The sequence below is a fragment of the Gracilinanus agilis genome, chromosome 5 (assembly GCF_016433145.1).
Source record: "Gracilinanus agilis isolate LMUSP501 chromosome 5, AgileGrace, whole genome shotgun sequence".
NCBI lineage: Eukaryota > Metazoa > Chordata > Mammalia > Didelphimorphia > Didelphidae > Gracilinanus > Gracilinanus agilis.
Window position 1 is genome coordinate 99329995 of NC_058134.1, and position 15098 is coordinate 99345092.

The following is a 15098-nucleotide window of genomic DNA, read 5'->3' on the forward strand; positions in this document are numbered from 1 at the left end:
CGTGTGGTTCACAAAGGAGGGACAAATTTGTCAAGAATTATTATTTGCAAAATATTTGCAAACTGATACTAAAGGAGAATCAATATTTCATGCATTGGATGACTTTTTTAAAGAAAAAGAAATACCTCTAGGTAATATCTTATCAGTATCCAGTGATGGTAGGATGCTACAGAGGTTTTCTTGCATATTTAAAAAAGGAGGTGCCAAATGCATTCACAGTACACTGTATCAACCATTCTCAACATCTAGTTGCCAAAAATTTAAGTGCATGCCTATATAATTCATTACAATAAGTAATTAAAGCTATTAACACAATCAGAAGCAAATCATTGAATGTCAGATTATTTAAACAGCTTTGTATTGAAAACAATGAAGAATTTAATCATTTGCTGCTTTATACAGAAGTTCATTGGTTGTCAAAGGGTGCCTGTTTAGATAGGTTTTATAAACTGTTTAACTTGGTGCTGGAGTTCTTGAAAGATAATGCTTTAAGATCCAATTTAATTCAATCCAAAAGTGACATTGCTTACTTGACAGACTTGTTTCAAAAATTTAATGAAAGCAATCTTTAGCTTCAAGGTGATGAAGTGAATTTAATAAAAACAAAATCTGTTATTTCTGCATTTGTGACAAAACTTCTTCTGTACAAACGAAACTTTGGACGAGGGGAATTCAGCCAGTTCCCAAATTTATCGGGAGCAGAAAATAAAGATGAAGACATACTTTCTTATTGTGAGCACTTGGATGCTCTCCATTCAGATTTTAATCAACGATTTGATGATATTTTGAAAATGAACATACCTGATTGGATTTTGGATCCTTTTTCAAGTGCAAACACCGAAGAATCTCCACAGTTACAAGAAGAACTGATGGAAGTAAATACAAATGATGAAATGAAATTTAAATTCAAAAGCGGCTACCAACAATTCTGGCTGCAAAAGGAGATCCCTATGGCTTATCCTGAAATATGGGCTGTAATTCAAAAGTTCTTAATTGCTTTTCCTTCATCATATTCAGTGGATCATGGATTCAGTGTGGTAACCAATTTATTAACAACAACAACAAAAGAAACCAATTGCAAATAGTCAATCATGGTGATTTAAGACTGCTGATGAAATAGAGCCGAGGATTACTAAATTGGTAGCAGCACACCAGGTTCATGCTTCTCATTAAGATGATTTCGAATGTTTTAACTTTTTTTGTATTACATTCTATTCTGAGTTCAATAAATAGTTTCATAATTTCAAAGTTCAATGTTTCTAATTTATACCTTTCTTTACTATATTTTATGAAAAAGATAGAAACATTAATACATATATCTTTCCTATTAATTGCTATTAAAATTTTTAAAAAAATTAATTTCCAGGGGGCGCTAAGTAATATTTTTTCTGGAAAGGGGGCGGTAGGCCAAAAAAGTTTGGGAACCTGGTATAGACAAAAGCCCTGCTCTTTCTGCTCTAGTTTCTAAGGCCTACCATTTAGATGGGCTGCTATAAGCAACATTGGGTTGATGTCTTTGGCATCCAGGTTATGGGTGACTAAGGGAAGGATCAAATAGCACAAGAGACAGCAGACAAACAGACAGAGAGAGACAGAGAGAGGAAAAAGAAAGAGAGAGACAGAGCTAGAGACAGAGTGACTGAGAGAGACAGAGAGGCAGAGATAGAGACAGAGAGAAAGAGACAGAAACAGAGGAAAAGAGAGGGAGAGGGTGACAGACAGACAGAGACAGAGACAGAAAGGAAGAGAGGAGGAGGGAGAGAGAGAGAGGTGGGGAGGGTGAGAGAGAGAGAGATGAGGCCTTGGAAGAGGCCCTTCTTGCCAATCAAACCTGCACACTGCACAAAGAGGAGCTGGCTGAGGGTGGAGGGTCCTGGGGCTTCCTCCCTGCTGGCTCACTCGGGCTGGTGGCCTGAGGTTCCAGAGGTGGCTGGTTCCAAACCAGCTGTGAATCCCCTTGTGAACAGGAGCCGGCATGAGGTCACCAGGAGACAGAGAGCCTGGCAGCAGTGGGGGAGGCAAGGCTTCACCCTGGGGCAACAGGAAAGTAGGCCTTGGTCAGACTGGTAGAGGATCGAGGCAACAAACTGCCCAAGACCGTTGCTTGGACAGGCCGGCCTGCTCATGGGCAGCCAGGAGGTACCTATCTGTGTGTGGGCCATGAACTGTGTCTTCCAGCAGGAAAGGGAGCAAGTCCATCAGCAACCTGGCAAGGAGCTGAGGAACAGGCTGGAGCCGCAGGTTGATGCTCGAGAGATGGAGGCTCCTTGTTCTCCCCAGCCCTCTGGAGGAGACATCGAGGCTCATCCAAGGCCTGTGGAGGGGCAAGAGGACTTGCAGCTTCTGTGGAGGGGCAGCATTCCATGCCTCTGGGCTAGATGGAAGCTGACAGCCCAAAGCACTGCCTCCGCTTGTTCTCCAGAGCAGTGGGTGGGAGAATGTTGGGTCCTGTCTGATTGGGGGCTGCCAGGCTGGTCTGGGTGGGGAGTAAAGAAGTGGCAGACCCATGTGGCCAAGCCTCTGTAGGAGAGGGTGAGGCCCAAAGGGCCTATGGAGGGCTTGGTGGGTGTTGGGGACCCTCAGAGGGGGCCCCTGGACGTGGCTCTTGTGCCCAGGGTCAGGGCAGGTAGCTGGGCCCTGGGGAGGCCTCTCCAAACCACTGGCAATGACTCAGGAAGGCAGGTGCCCTGGGTGTGGTGGCAGCTTGGAAAGGGGCTAATTATGGGCATCCCTGTGGGCCAGGGGGTATAGCTCAGGGGTAGAGCATTTGACTGCAGATCAAGAGGTCCCTGGTTCAAATCCAGGTGCCCCCTACCAGCTGTCTCACCTTTTGGGCCTTCCACCTGCTCCTCTTCCTCTTTGCCTCTCAAGTGCCTGCAACAACCCAGCCTCTCAGCCTCAGCCCTTAGAAAGAGTATACATAGACAAAGGGCAAGGATTTGAGTTGATTACAATAGATGATATAAAAATATAAAATGAAGGCATGAGAAAGAGGAATGCATTGGAAGCTAGAAGAGAACAATAGAATAGGGTAAATTATCCCACATAAAAAAGACATGAAAGGTTTTAGAGTGGAGGGTTAGATGAGGGAGCTGAGGAGGAGAGTGTGTGAATGTTACTCCCCTCAGAACTGGCTCAACAAGGGAAGAACATAGTCAGTTGGGTATAGAAATCTATCTTACCATTCAGGAAAGTAGGATGAGAAGGGGATAAGAGAAGGGGATTGGGACTGATAGAAAAGATGTCAAATTGGGAGATGTGATGTCAGAAACTAAACAAGAGAAATAGGATGCAGAGTAGTACATATTAATTATAATGGTTTAAAGATTTTTTATAGTTTCTAATAAAGACCTTATTTCTTAAATACATAGAGAAATGAGTTAAATATATAAGAATACAAGCCATTCACCAATTGATAAATGGTCAAAGGAGAGGAACAGGAAGTTCTCAGAAAAGCAATTAATATTCTACATGACTATTAATTTGAGAAATGCAAATTAAAACAATTCTGAAATACCACACCCAAACTTATCAGAACAGCTATTAAGACAGAAAAGGAAAATGACAGAATGTGGAAAAATTGAGACGCTAATACACTTTTGGGGGAGTTGGGAACTGATTCAACTATTCTGGGGAACAATTTCAACCTATGCCCAAAGGTTTTTAAAACAGTCCATACCCTTCGACCCAGCAATACCGTTACTAAGTTTGTATCCCAAAGAGATAAAAAAAAAAAGAGGAAGGGCAGATATGGACAAAAATATTTAAAGCAGCTCTCATTGTGAGAGGCAAAGAATTAGAAAGTGAGGGGATGCTCATCAATTGGGAAAAGATTAAATAAGTTACAATATATGGTAATGATCAAATACCATTGTGATTTAATAAATGATGAGCAAGAAGATCTCAGAAAAACCTAGAAATACTTAGATGAACTGAAGAAATGTGAAATGAGCAGAACCAGGAAAAGATTGTACACACTGATAGGAATAGTGTACAATGAACAACTATGAATGACAGCTATTCTCAGTAATACAATGATTTAAGACAATCTCAAAGAACTCATGATAAAAAATGCCATTTGATTCCAAAGAAGGAACTGATGGAGTCTGAATCCAGACTAAAGCAGACTTCTTCACCTTCTTTCTTAGCATTTTTTGTTCTAGTTCTATGCACAAAAGGATTAATATGGGTAATGTTTTATATTATTATACATGTATATTCAATAATAGATTTCTAATCATCTTAGGGGATAGCAAGAGGGAGGGAAAGAATTCAAAACTCAAAATCCTTTCTAAAATGTTGGGGAATGTTTTTACATGCAATTGGGGGGGGGGGAATTGAATTTTAAATTTTTTTTAATTTAAGAAAAAAAGAAAACAAAAAAAGAGACAGAGACAGAGAGACAAAGACAAAGAGAAACATAGAGAGAGACATGAAGAGCTGAGGCTGTGGGAGAGATCGTTCTTGCTAGCAAGGTGTGGAGTCTACCAGCCAAGGAGTGGCTAAGGGTGCTGGTGGCCTGACGTTCTGGAGGCTGATGGGACCCAGCTGTGAATCCCCTTGTGAACAGCAGCTGGCATGAGGATCACAAAGAAACAGAGAGCCTGGCAGCAGTGAGATATGTAAGACCTCATCCTGGGGCAACAGGAAAGTAGGCCTTGGTCAAACTGGTAGGGGATAGAGGCAGCAAACTGCCCAGGACCATTACTTGGATAGCCTGGCCTGCTCGTGATGTGTTATTGGAAATTTTGGGGTCTTTGAACTTCATTTCCCATGAGCCCACTGGCTTCCTGTCATAACGTGCTGACGTAGACAGGGGTATGAAATTGAGGGGTCTGGCTTGGCTCTTCCTCTTTGCTTCCTATGGCAGCATGGTGGCAACAGGGAACAGTGGGGTTTTTGAACAGCCTAAGCTAGCATGGCATGTGGCTTTATTTTCTAGTGATTACTAATAAATCTTATAAAAACCATAATATTTTTAAAGTTATCATTATATATTAATTTTATTTTTTAAAATGATGACGACTTGAAGTTGGAGAAAGAACTCTCAATTTTTTAAGATAGCCTAGGTAAGATAAATTTTGAAAAGCCACGTTTCTTCTGCCATGGCTTTTCACCCTCTCTCCACCCCAAGAACTCTGAGAGAACTCCAAACTCGCTCCAGAGCTGTTGACCTGCTCCTGCTGTTTTTGTGTTTTTGTGTTTTTGTTTGTTTTTTCTCTTTTTCTCCATTTTCCCCCGCCACCCAGCTGCTTTTGTTTGAGTGGCTTTTCTAGGAGCTCTACACCAAAAAGGGAAAAGCCACTTCTCTTGCCAATCCAAGCTGACTGCTGTTCCTCATTGCCTTGGCTACCAATCCAACTGTCTGTTCCTTCACCTCCTGCACCCAGCCACCCCTCCCGGGAAGCTGAGCTGCCACTGTTGCTGCTGATGCCACCAATCCCAGATGTTGCCTGTAGATCCTCACCATTCCTGGAGCTGCTTATTGGAGCCAATCTCCAGAAGCTTGGAAAGTATAAATCCTCCTTTTCATTGAGAACAATCCTTACCCACTGCTTGCTGCTTGCCTTGGAACTCCAGGTGTGTTTCCTCTTAGACAATAATTAGCCTCCTAAAGTGGCTGAGGTAGCCACTCCCTGTCCACGTGGCTGAGGTGGCCCCTAGTGCTTTAACCCAAGGGGGAAGGGCATGGAAGGTTACTCTTGCAAACAGGAAATAAAATTGCAAGCATGGCCTGCCCTATGAAAGAGCAGTGCATTATCTATTTCGAACAAATCCCAGTTGTGGGATGTTTTTTCTTCCTACCATTCCTGGGCACACTGGTCCTTGTGATTATCTTACCTGAGATTCAGGGGAGAAATTCATCTCCCTACAACCCCTGGCCATTTGGGCCTGCCAAGACTGGTAAAATATGTTCAGCGAGGAATTCTCTCTCACTATGGGAGATCCCAGAGGTCTGGAAAATTAAATCTGAATGGTTGATTTATATGGGGGAGGAGAAAGAACCTTAAAAGAGATCTGGAAGTTTATTAATGTGTTTTTCCCCTCTGAATAGTGAACAAGTCTAATGGAATTGGTAAAAAAGGTTTTTGATTCCACTGCCTCTACCTTGTCATTTGCTTATATTATTTTATGTTGCTGATTGCTTTACTGTTTAAAGTTTTTTTAAGTTTATCTGTGTTAATCTAATTAATATCTATTTTGTTATATTTTTATATTATGCTATATGTTTATCTGTACCTTCCCCTTTAACTGTACTCAACATATCATTGTGAAAGCCCAAGAACAAGCTTACAAAAAATTTTTTAAGTTGTAAAAAAGCCCATAAATCTTATGTATCCTGGATTTGTCATCTCAACTAGTGAGGTCACATGTTGCCTTAACAGCTTTTTATTCTATTTTTTAAATTGTATACAGCCTTTGGAGAATTTAATGACTTAAGAATTTAATGTAATTTTAAGGAGTCTTCAGGAGTGGTTTTTAGATATCTAATATTTGCTTGCCTCTGAGTTGTTCATAACAAGAAATAAGTACATTAGTGGTTGAAGAGATATGCTATGGCACTATTTTATTTTATTTCCCCACTTCCACATTTATAAAAATGTAATGGATGAGAAATCTGAAGTGATTTTCACTATTTAGTCCTCTGCTCCACGTGAAATGGGTGGGACATTTTGGAGACAGGTCTGTAAACTGTTAAAGTCCCATACCAGAGGGAGCAAGATGCCCAAGAGGCTTAGTTACCCTTATAATGGCTTATAATCTCATTCAGGAGGTGTGAAGGATTTTCTCTGAAGTCTAGTAGCTTCGAAATGTTTTTTTATATATTTGTAACTCTTCAGCTTATTCTGCTTTTCCACCAGAAGGATCCAGACTTCTTGGTGACATTTTAAACCCAAAAAGTTTTTTATAAGCTTTGTGTTTTTTCTAGGCTCTGCCCCACATTTTGAATTATGGCAATAATTGATTTTGTTAAAAGTATCTCAGCCAAGGTTGAAAGACTTGCTATACCTAAAGAATTTGTGACAAGTATAAAGTTTTTAAACATCACATAGCAAGTGGCTATATAGAAACTCATGTGAATCCTATATAATAATGGGTTTGTTCGCTATTGTCCTTAAATATGTTATTGTAATTTGGGGGAACTTTGGTTCTTCTTTGAATGTGCATTATCTACTATATTACTGTTTTTATAAATCTGCTATTTTGTAAAAGTCATTTGCACTCACACAGTGGTTCATGACAAAGTTTTAAAAGAAATGGATCTCATTTGGGGTGTGTTCTACATCTCTCTGGCTGAAACAGTGTGTCACTGATGCTAAGCTATATATTTTTTATTTTGGAAACATTCTTTTTTAATATTATTTTCCCTTGTATGTGCAACATGGTATTTGAGTTTCCTTTTTTCTCTCATTTTTGTACTTGAAACACATTATCAATATTAATTTTTTCTATTTTACAGTAATATAAGTTTAATATAAATATATATTTGCTATAATATTAATGCATACCCCAAAGCTTTAGACTACGGAAACCTGCCATTTATTGATAAATGTTATGGGACTGTTATTAATGACTGTGTCTGATTCCAGAAGGGAATGAAAGAGACACTATACAGTACAAAGAAGCACAAGGTCAAGAAGAACAACCAATCCCAATTGGATGGATGAGAATATGCACAGTGCCTAGGAGTACAAGGTCAAAAAAGACCAAACCAATCTAGGTAGGATTGATGAACTTCTACTCCAATACGAAAGGACTTGAACATAATGTTTGGGGATTTGATGTTGAGGCTGTTCTGACATAATGTTAGAGGCTAGCCTTCCCTGAGCCACATCCTAGTCAAGTACCAAAGGTTGGCTATCATCCTGGCTCCTCCTATCCCTGAGAGTGAAGGTAAAATCAGATCAGGGAATGACACTTCCCTTTCACACAAAAATCTAGTCCTTTTTTTCTCTCCTAGAGTATGGCAACTTCCTGTAGTCTTAGCTGCCAATGGGTAAATGCAATATTACTCTATTTTGTCCAGATTTTTGGGACAGAAATTACTTTAATTGGACTCTAATTCAAGGGCCTGTTATGAAATCACTTTAGTTGGGACTTGATTCAAGGACCTGTTATAAGTTTCTTTCCTTTATTTACATTTTTATACATAAAACTTTGACATTTTATATTTCGTCCACAAGGTTTTTTTTCTCTTTTATTTGGATTTTTGGATGTTTTTGGATTTCTTTTGCCAACCGATTCATATACCCCCATAACTCAACCATGTATCCTTAGCTTATCTGGGTGTTTGTCACTATACTCCTCAGAGGGGAATATGTTATTCTCCTCAGGGGGGGACGTATTATTATCCTATAATAAATTCTTTTGAGAGTAATTTCAGGATAAGAAATTTGCTATCTCCCCGAATCCAGAAAGTCAGCTGTTTGCAGAAGGCACCATGAAGATGCCTGTAGACCAAGAAGATCCACAATGAACTTTGGGGTGCAATTGATTGAACTGTTGGGGTTGAATGCATTTGTTTTGAATGTACACTCATGCCAAAGGAGACTGCCTCCTAATTAGCTTTTTGTCAATGCGCCTAACAGTCATTGGATAATTGGTTTTGTCTTCTTTTCTTTTTATCCCCAAATTACTGTAATTTAAAAGTTGGTTATGTTTACAAGATCCATCTGAAAGACCAGTCTTCCTTGTATCTCAGGGGGAGAATGTGTTCTTGGAAATTTGGGGGTCTTTGAACTACATTTCCCATGAGGCCACTGGCTTCCTGTCATTATGTGCTGATGTAGACAAGGGTATAAAATTGAAGGGTCTGGCTGACTCTTCCTCTTTGCTTCCTATGGCAGCATGGTAGTGGCAGGGAATAGCAGGCTTTTTGAGCAGCCTAAGCTAGCATGGCAAGAGGCTTTATTTTCTAGTGATTACTAATAAATCTTATAAAAACCATAATATTTTTAAAGTTATCATTATATATTAATTTTATTTTTTACAATGGGCAGCCAGGGGTGCTTACCTGTGTGGGCCATTAACTGTGTCTCCCAGCAAGAAAGGGAGCAAGTCCATCAGTAACCTGGCACGGAGCTGAGGAACAGGCCGGAACCTCATGCTGGTTCTCAAGAGGGCCTTGAAGTTCTACCCAGCCCTCTGCAGGAGACACTGAGGCTCACCCAAAGCCTGTGGAAGGGCAAGAGGACTTGCAGTTTCTGTGTTGGGGCAGTATTCCATGCCTCTGGGCTATATTGAAGCTGAAAGCCCAAAGCACTGTCTCAGCTTGTTCTCCAGGATAGTGGGTGGGAAAATGTGGTGTCCTGTCTGCTTGGGGCCTACCAGGCTGGTCTGGGTGGGGAGAAGAGAAGTGGAAGTTCCATGTGTCTGGGGCCTCTGTAGGAGAGGGTAAGACCCAAAGGGCCTGTGGAGGGCTTGTGGGTGTTGGGGACCCTCAGAGGGGGCCCCTGGACATGGCTCTTGTGCCCAGGGTCAGGGCTGGCAGCTGGGCCCTGGGGAGGCCTCTCCAAACCACTGGCAATGACTCAGGAAGGCAGGTGCTCTGGGTGTGGTAGCAGCCTGGAAAGGGGCTAATTATGAGTATCCCTGTGGGCCAGGGGGTATAGCTCAGGGGTAGAGCATTTGACTGCAGATCAAGAGGTCCCTGGTTCAAATCCAGGTGCCCCCTACCAGCTGCCTCACTTTTTAGGCCTTCTACATGTTCCTCTTCCTCCTGGCCTTCCAAGTTCCTACAACAACCCAGCCTGAACCTCTTTCTCATCAGTAGCTGCCACAGTCCAAGCATGGCCTCAGGCTGGCCACACACACCTGGAGTGGCCCCCAGCTTCCATTTCTGTGGCCTGGATGGCATAATCTTCTGCTTGTTCTTTGGGGCTCTACGTAAAAAGAGTCTGGCCAGGTCCAGCAGCCTCCCATTGGCTGCCTCTTTCCTGCCTCTTCAAACCTCTTCGTGGGCTTGCAGCAGCCTCAAGAGGAGGCCCCCAACTTGTCAGAGCCAACCACTGGCCAGGCACCCACTCCAGCAGGCATCATGATCGGGGTCAGGGGGTCCCCACAGGCACATAGAATGCCACAGGGGTCCAGGTTTCTGGTCCTCGCCCTGACCAGAGCCTCCTCTTTGCTCCCTCTCCACCTCTGAGCACAGGGCCGGCCAGGGTGTCTTCTCCCTACTGCCCTCTGGCTTTTGGCATACCTCCAGCCTCTAGCATCCGCTTGCTGATTGACTTCTCCCTGCTCCTTTGCTTATACTTTCTCCAGCTCCAGAGGCAGAAGCCCTGGCTTCCTCCTTCTCTCGCCTCTCAGGCCTCCTAGTCCGCTGGGCTTCTATAAGCCACCTTGGGCTGCTCTCCTTCCCAGGTAGACTGGTGCTGGCTAGGGAAAGAGTCAAAAAGCAACAGGGACAGAGAGAGGCAGAGAGAGCTGAAGCCTCGGGAGAGGCCCTTCGTGTGAGCGAGGCCTGCTGGTGCAGGGTCCTGGGGCTTCCTCCCTGCTGCCTCAGACTCAGGCAGGTGGCCTGAGGTTCCAGAGGTGACTGGTTCAAATCCAGCTATGAATCTCCTTGTGAAAAGGAGCCGGCATGAAGGTCCCAAGAAGACGGATAGCCTGGCAGCCGTGGAGGATGCAAGGCCTGGCCCCGGGGCAGCAGGACTGGGGGGATATGGAGAGCCTCACCTGGTCGAGGACAGAGGATGTCTGCCTTGTGGCAGCCAGTGTCTGCCTGTGGGGGACACTAACTGGGTGCCCCCTAGCCGGGGAGGGAGCAAGTGTATAAGCTAAGTAGCGAGAGGCAGGCCAGAGCTGCAGGCTGGTGCTCGAGAGATGGAGGCTCCTTGTTCTCCCCAGCCTTCTGCAGGAGACATCGAGGCTCACCCAAGGCCTGTGGAGGGGCAAGAGGACTTGCAGCTTCTTCAGAGGGGGGTATTCCATGCCTCTGGGCTAGATGGAAGCTGACAGCCCAAAGCACTGTCTCGGCTTCATTTCCAGGCCAGGGAGCTGAGGGATGGTTGGGGGCTGCCAGGCTGGTCTGGGTAGGAAATAAGGACAAGTTGCAGCCCCTTATGGTTGGGGCTTCTATAGGAGAGGGTAAGACCCAAAGGGCCTGTGGAGGGCTTGATGAGTGTGGGGGACCCTCAGAGGGGGCCCCTGGACGTGGCTCTTGTGTCCAGGGTCAGGACTGGCAGCTGGGCCCTGGGGAGGCCTCTCCAAACCACTGGCAATGACTCAGGAAGGCAGATGCTCTGGCTGTGGTGGCAGCTTGGAAAGGGGCTAATTATGGGCATCCCTGCGGGCCAGGGGGTATAGCTCAGGGGTAGAGCATTTGACTGCAGATCAAGAGGTCCCTGGTTCAAATCCAGGTGCCCCCTACCAGCTGCCTCACCTTTTGGGCCTTCCACCTGCTCCTCTTCCTCCAGGCCTCCCAAGTGCCTGCAAGAACCCAGCCTCTGCCAGCCTCAGCCTCTCTCCCACCTGTGGCTGCCACACTCCAAGCATGCTGGGACCAATTGATCATCAAACAATATTGCTATTAATCTGTATGATGTTCTCCTGGTTCTACTTATTTCACTCTGCATCAGTTTGTGTAGGTCTTTCCAGTTCTTTCTGAAATCATCTTGCTCATCATTTCTTATAGCATGATAGTATTCCATCACCATCATATACCACAATTTATTCAGCCATTCCCCAGTCAATGGATATTCCCTCAATTTCCAATTCTTTGTCACTACAAAGGGTGATACTATGAATATTTCTTGTACAAATAGGTCGCTTCTCCATTTTCTGGATCTCTTTGGAATTTAAATATTCTATTTTCTCTTTTCTTACTCGGAGCAATTTATATTTTTGTAAATATTCATCCATTTCACTTAGGTTGTCAGATTGATTGGCATGTAATTGGGCAAAATGGATCCTACTGATAGCTTTAATTTCCTCTTCAGTAGTGGTGAATTCCCCTTTTTCATTTTTGATACTGGTAATTTTATTTTTGTCTTTCTGTTTTTAATCAAATTAACCAATGTTCTATTTTATTTGTTTGGGTTTTTTTTTTCATAAACCAAATCCTTGTCTTATTTATTGGTTCAATGGTTCTCTTACTTTTAATTATAGTAATTTTTTCCCCATAAAGAATATGTTCAGTTTGTGAGGTAGATAATCAGTAAACCTGGTCTTTTGCCTTCTGGAATATCATATTTCAAGTACACTGATCCTTTCATTTGTAAGCTACTGAGTCTTGTGTAATCCTGACTATAGCTCAATGATATCTGAATTGTTTCTAGCTGCTTGCAGTATTTTTCTTTGGTCTGGGAGCTCTTGAATTGAGCTATAATGTTCTTCGAAGTTGTCATTTGGGGATTTATTTCAGGAAGTAGTTTCTGGAATCTTTTAATATCTATTTTACCCTCTCATTCAAGAATATCAGGGCAATTTTTTGATAGTTTCTTGTAATATCATGACTAATTTTTTTGTTTTGTTTTATTTCAGCATGGCTTTCAGGGAGTGCAATAATTCTTAATTTGTCTTTCCTGTATCTCTTTACTAAGACAGTTGTTTTTTAAATAAGCTATTTCATATTTTCTCCTATTTTTTCATTTTTCATTTTGTTTCTTTATGTCTCATGAGCTCATTAGCTTCTACCTGTTCAATTCTAATTTTTAAGGAATAATTCTGTTCCAGGAACTTTTGAACCTCCTTTTCCATTTGGCCAAATCTACTTTTTAAAGAAACTCTTTTTTTCACAGGACTTTTGTTTTTCCTTCTCCATATAGCCAATTCTGCTTTTTAAGGTGTTATTTTTCTTCTTAAATCTCTTTCTCTTCCCTGTTTTACCTCTGCTTCTTTTATTTAATATTTGAAATCCTTTTAGCCTGATACCAATTCCCTTTTTTTATGAAGTTTTGCATGTAATTGCTTTGATCTCACTGTCCTCTTCTGAATTTGTATCTTGTTCTTCGTTGTTTCCATAATAATTTACTATACATAAGTGGTTCTTTTTCTTTCTTCCTTCCTGGGGGCTGTGGAGCTCTAAAAGCTACCTCCACCACTATTTAAGTCTCCCCCAGGGCATGCTAATGGCTTGTAGGATTCAGAGCATTACCTTTTGCTGGAGCTCAGGGCTTCATCTTGGGCTTGGGCAAAGGCTTCGGGTCTCACTGTGGGCTTACACTGACTAGGCACACACTAAAGACTGCCTTGAGCTGGAGTCCAGGTATTCACTGCAGGCTTGGGCAGGAGCTCTGGGCCTCCATTTCAGCTTGCACTAGCCAGGTACACTGCAGACTGCCTTGTACTAGGGCTTGGGGCCTCATGACAAGTTTGCCGTAGGGCTTGGCACTTCCAGGCACGGGGCGCAGGGGGATTTTCCTCTTGGCTGAGGCAGGGTCTTGGGGTTTCCATGTTGGCTTGGGCCCAGGTTCAGAAACTTTAACAGTGGGATTGATGGGGGGCTATTGTTGGCTTGCAATGGTGATCCTTGGTTCAACCTTGCTATGAGCTGCCTTCTCCTCTCATCTCTCCACTTTCCAAGGTGTTTTCTTCAGCAAAGTTTTTTCTCTCCATCTCCTAGTTGGTTCTGTTGCCCCAGTATTCATCTGAAGCATTCTTTTAAGGTGGATTGGAGAGGATTCCAAAGAGGTTTCAATTTTCTTTGCCTCTCTTCTGCCATCCTGACGAGGCTCTTCCTGTGCCTTTAAGTGTGTCTCCAGTCAAATGCTCCCTGGCTTCTCCTGTGCCTTCAGCCTCTGCCAGCTGCCCTGCCTCTGGGCATCTGCTCTTTCTGCTTTCACTCATGCCAGATGCATGGGCAGAAAGCCCTGCCCTTCCCCATGGTCTGGCCTCTCCCATCTTCCACTAGTTGGGGTGATTCAGGTAACACTGAGGTGTCATCCTTGGCATCCAGGTTAGGGTTGGCTTTGGGAAGGGTCAAAAAGCAACAGAGAGAGACAGAGACAGAGACAGAGACAGACAGACAGACAGAGACAAAGAAGAGACGGAGTTAGAGAAGGAGATGGAGACAGAGAGACAGACAGAGAGAGAGAGACAGAGACAGAGACAGACAGACAGAGAGACAGAGACAAAGAAGAGACGGAGTTAGAGAAGGAGATGGAGACAGAGAGACAGACAGAGAGAGAGAGACAGAGACAGAGACAGAGACAGACAGACAGACAGACAGACAGAGACAAAGAAGAGACAGAGTTAGAGAAGGAGATGGAGACAGAGAGACAGACAGAGAGAGAGACAGAGAGAGCTGAAGCCTTGGAAGAGGCCCTTCATTTTAGCCAGGCCTGGAGGCTTCCCACCCAAAAAGCAGCTGGCTGAGGGAATAGGGCCCAGGGGCTTCCTCCGGGCTGCTGGCCTGCAGTTCCTGAGGTGGCTGGCTCAAATCCAGCCGTGAATCCCCTTGTGAAGAGGAGCCGGCATGAGGTCACCAGGAGACAGAGAGCCTGGCCGCAGGGGGAGAGGCAAGGCCTGGCTCCAGAGCACCAAGAAAGTGGGCCTTGGCAGTTCTGGTAGGTAATGGGGGCGGCAGGCTGCTCAGGGCCCAGCAGCCCAACTACATTCTCCCCAAGAGGAAAAGGAGCGAGCTTGTACCCAAGCAGGCCGGGCATTGAGGAACTGGCTGGAGCCTCAGGCTGGTGCTCGAGAGATGGGCCTGCAGTTGTCCCCAGCCCTCTCCAGGTCACAGAGAATCTTACCCAGGGTCTGTGGAAGAGCTAAAGGACTTGTAGCTTCTGCTGTGGGGCGGCCTTCCACGCCTCTGGCCATGTGGAACCTAAAAGCCCAAAGCACTGTGTCAGCTCCATCTCCAGGGGCTGAAGGACGGTTGTGTCCTGTCTGCTTGGGGGCTGCCAGGCTGGCCTGGGCAGGGAGTGAGGACAAGTTGTGGCCCCATGTGGCCGGGGGCTCTGTAGGAGTGGGTGAGGCCCAAAGAGCCTCTGGAGGGCTTGTGGGTGTGGGGGACCCTCAGAGGGGGCCCCTGGACGTGGCTCTTGTGCCCAGGGTCAGGGCTGGCAGCTGGGCCCTGGGGAGGCCTCTCCAAACCACTGGCAATGACTCAGGAAGGCAGGTGCTCTGGGTGTGGTAGCAGCCTGGAAAGG

General features: G+C 44.3%; 3 non-coding genes across 3 annotated transcripts; all 3 read left to right on the forward strand.

Annotated features, from left to right (window-relative positions):
• The first annotated feature begins 2741 nt into the window (after positions 1-2741).
• TRNAC-GCA lies at positions 2742-2813 on the forward strand. The gene has a single exon. It is a non-coding gene; the product is annotated as a tRNA-Cys (tRNA).
• A 6791-nt stretch (positions 2814-9604) lies between these two features.
• On the forward strand, positions 9605-9676 carry TRNAC-GCA. Its single transcript has one exon. It is a non-coding gene; the product is annotated as a tRNA-Cys (tRNA).
• Positions 9677-11300: 1624 nt separating this feature from the next.
• TRNAC-GCA lies at positions 11301-11372 on the forward strand. Its single transcript has one exon. It is a non-coding gene; the product is annotated as a tRNA-Cys (tRNA).
• Positions 11373-15098: the final 3726 nt, after the last annotated feature.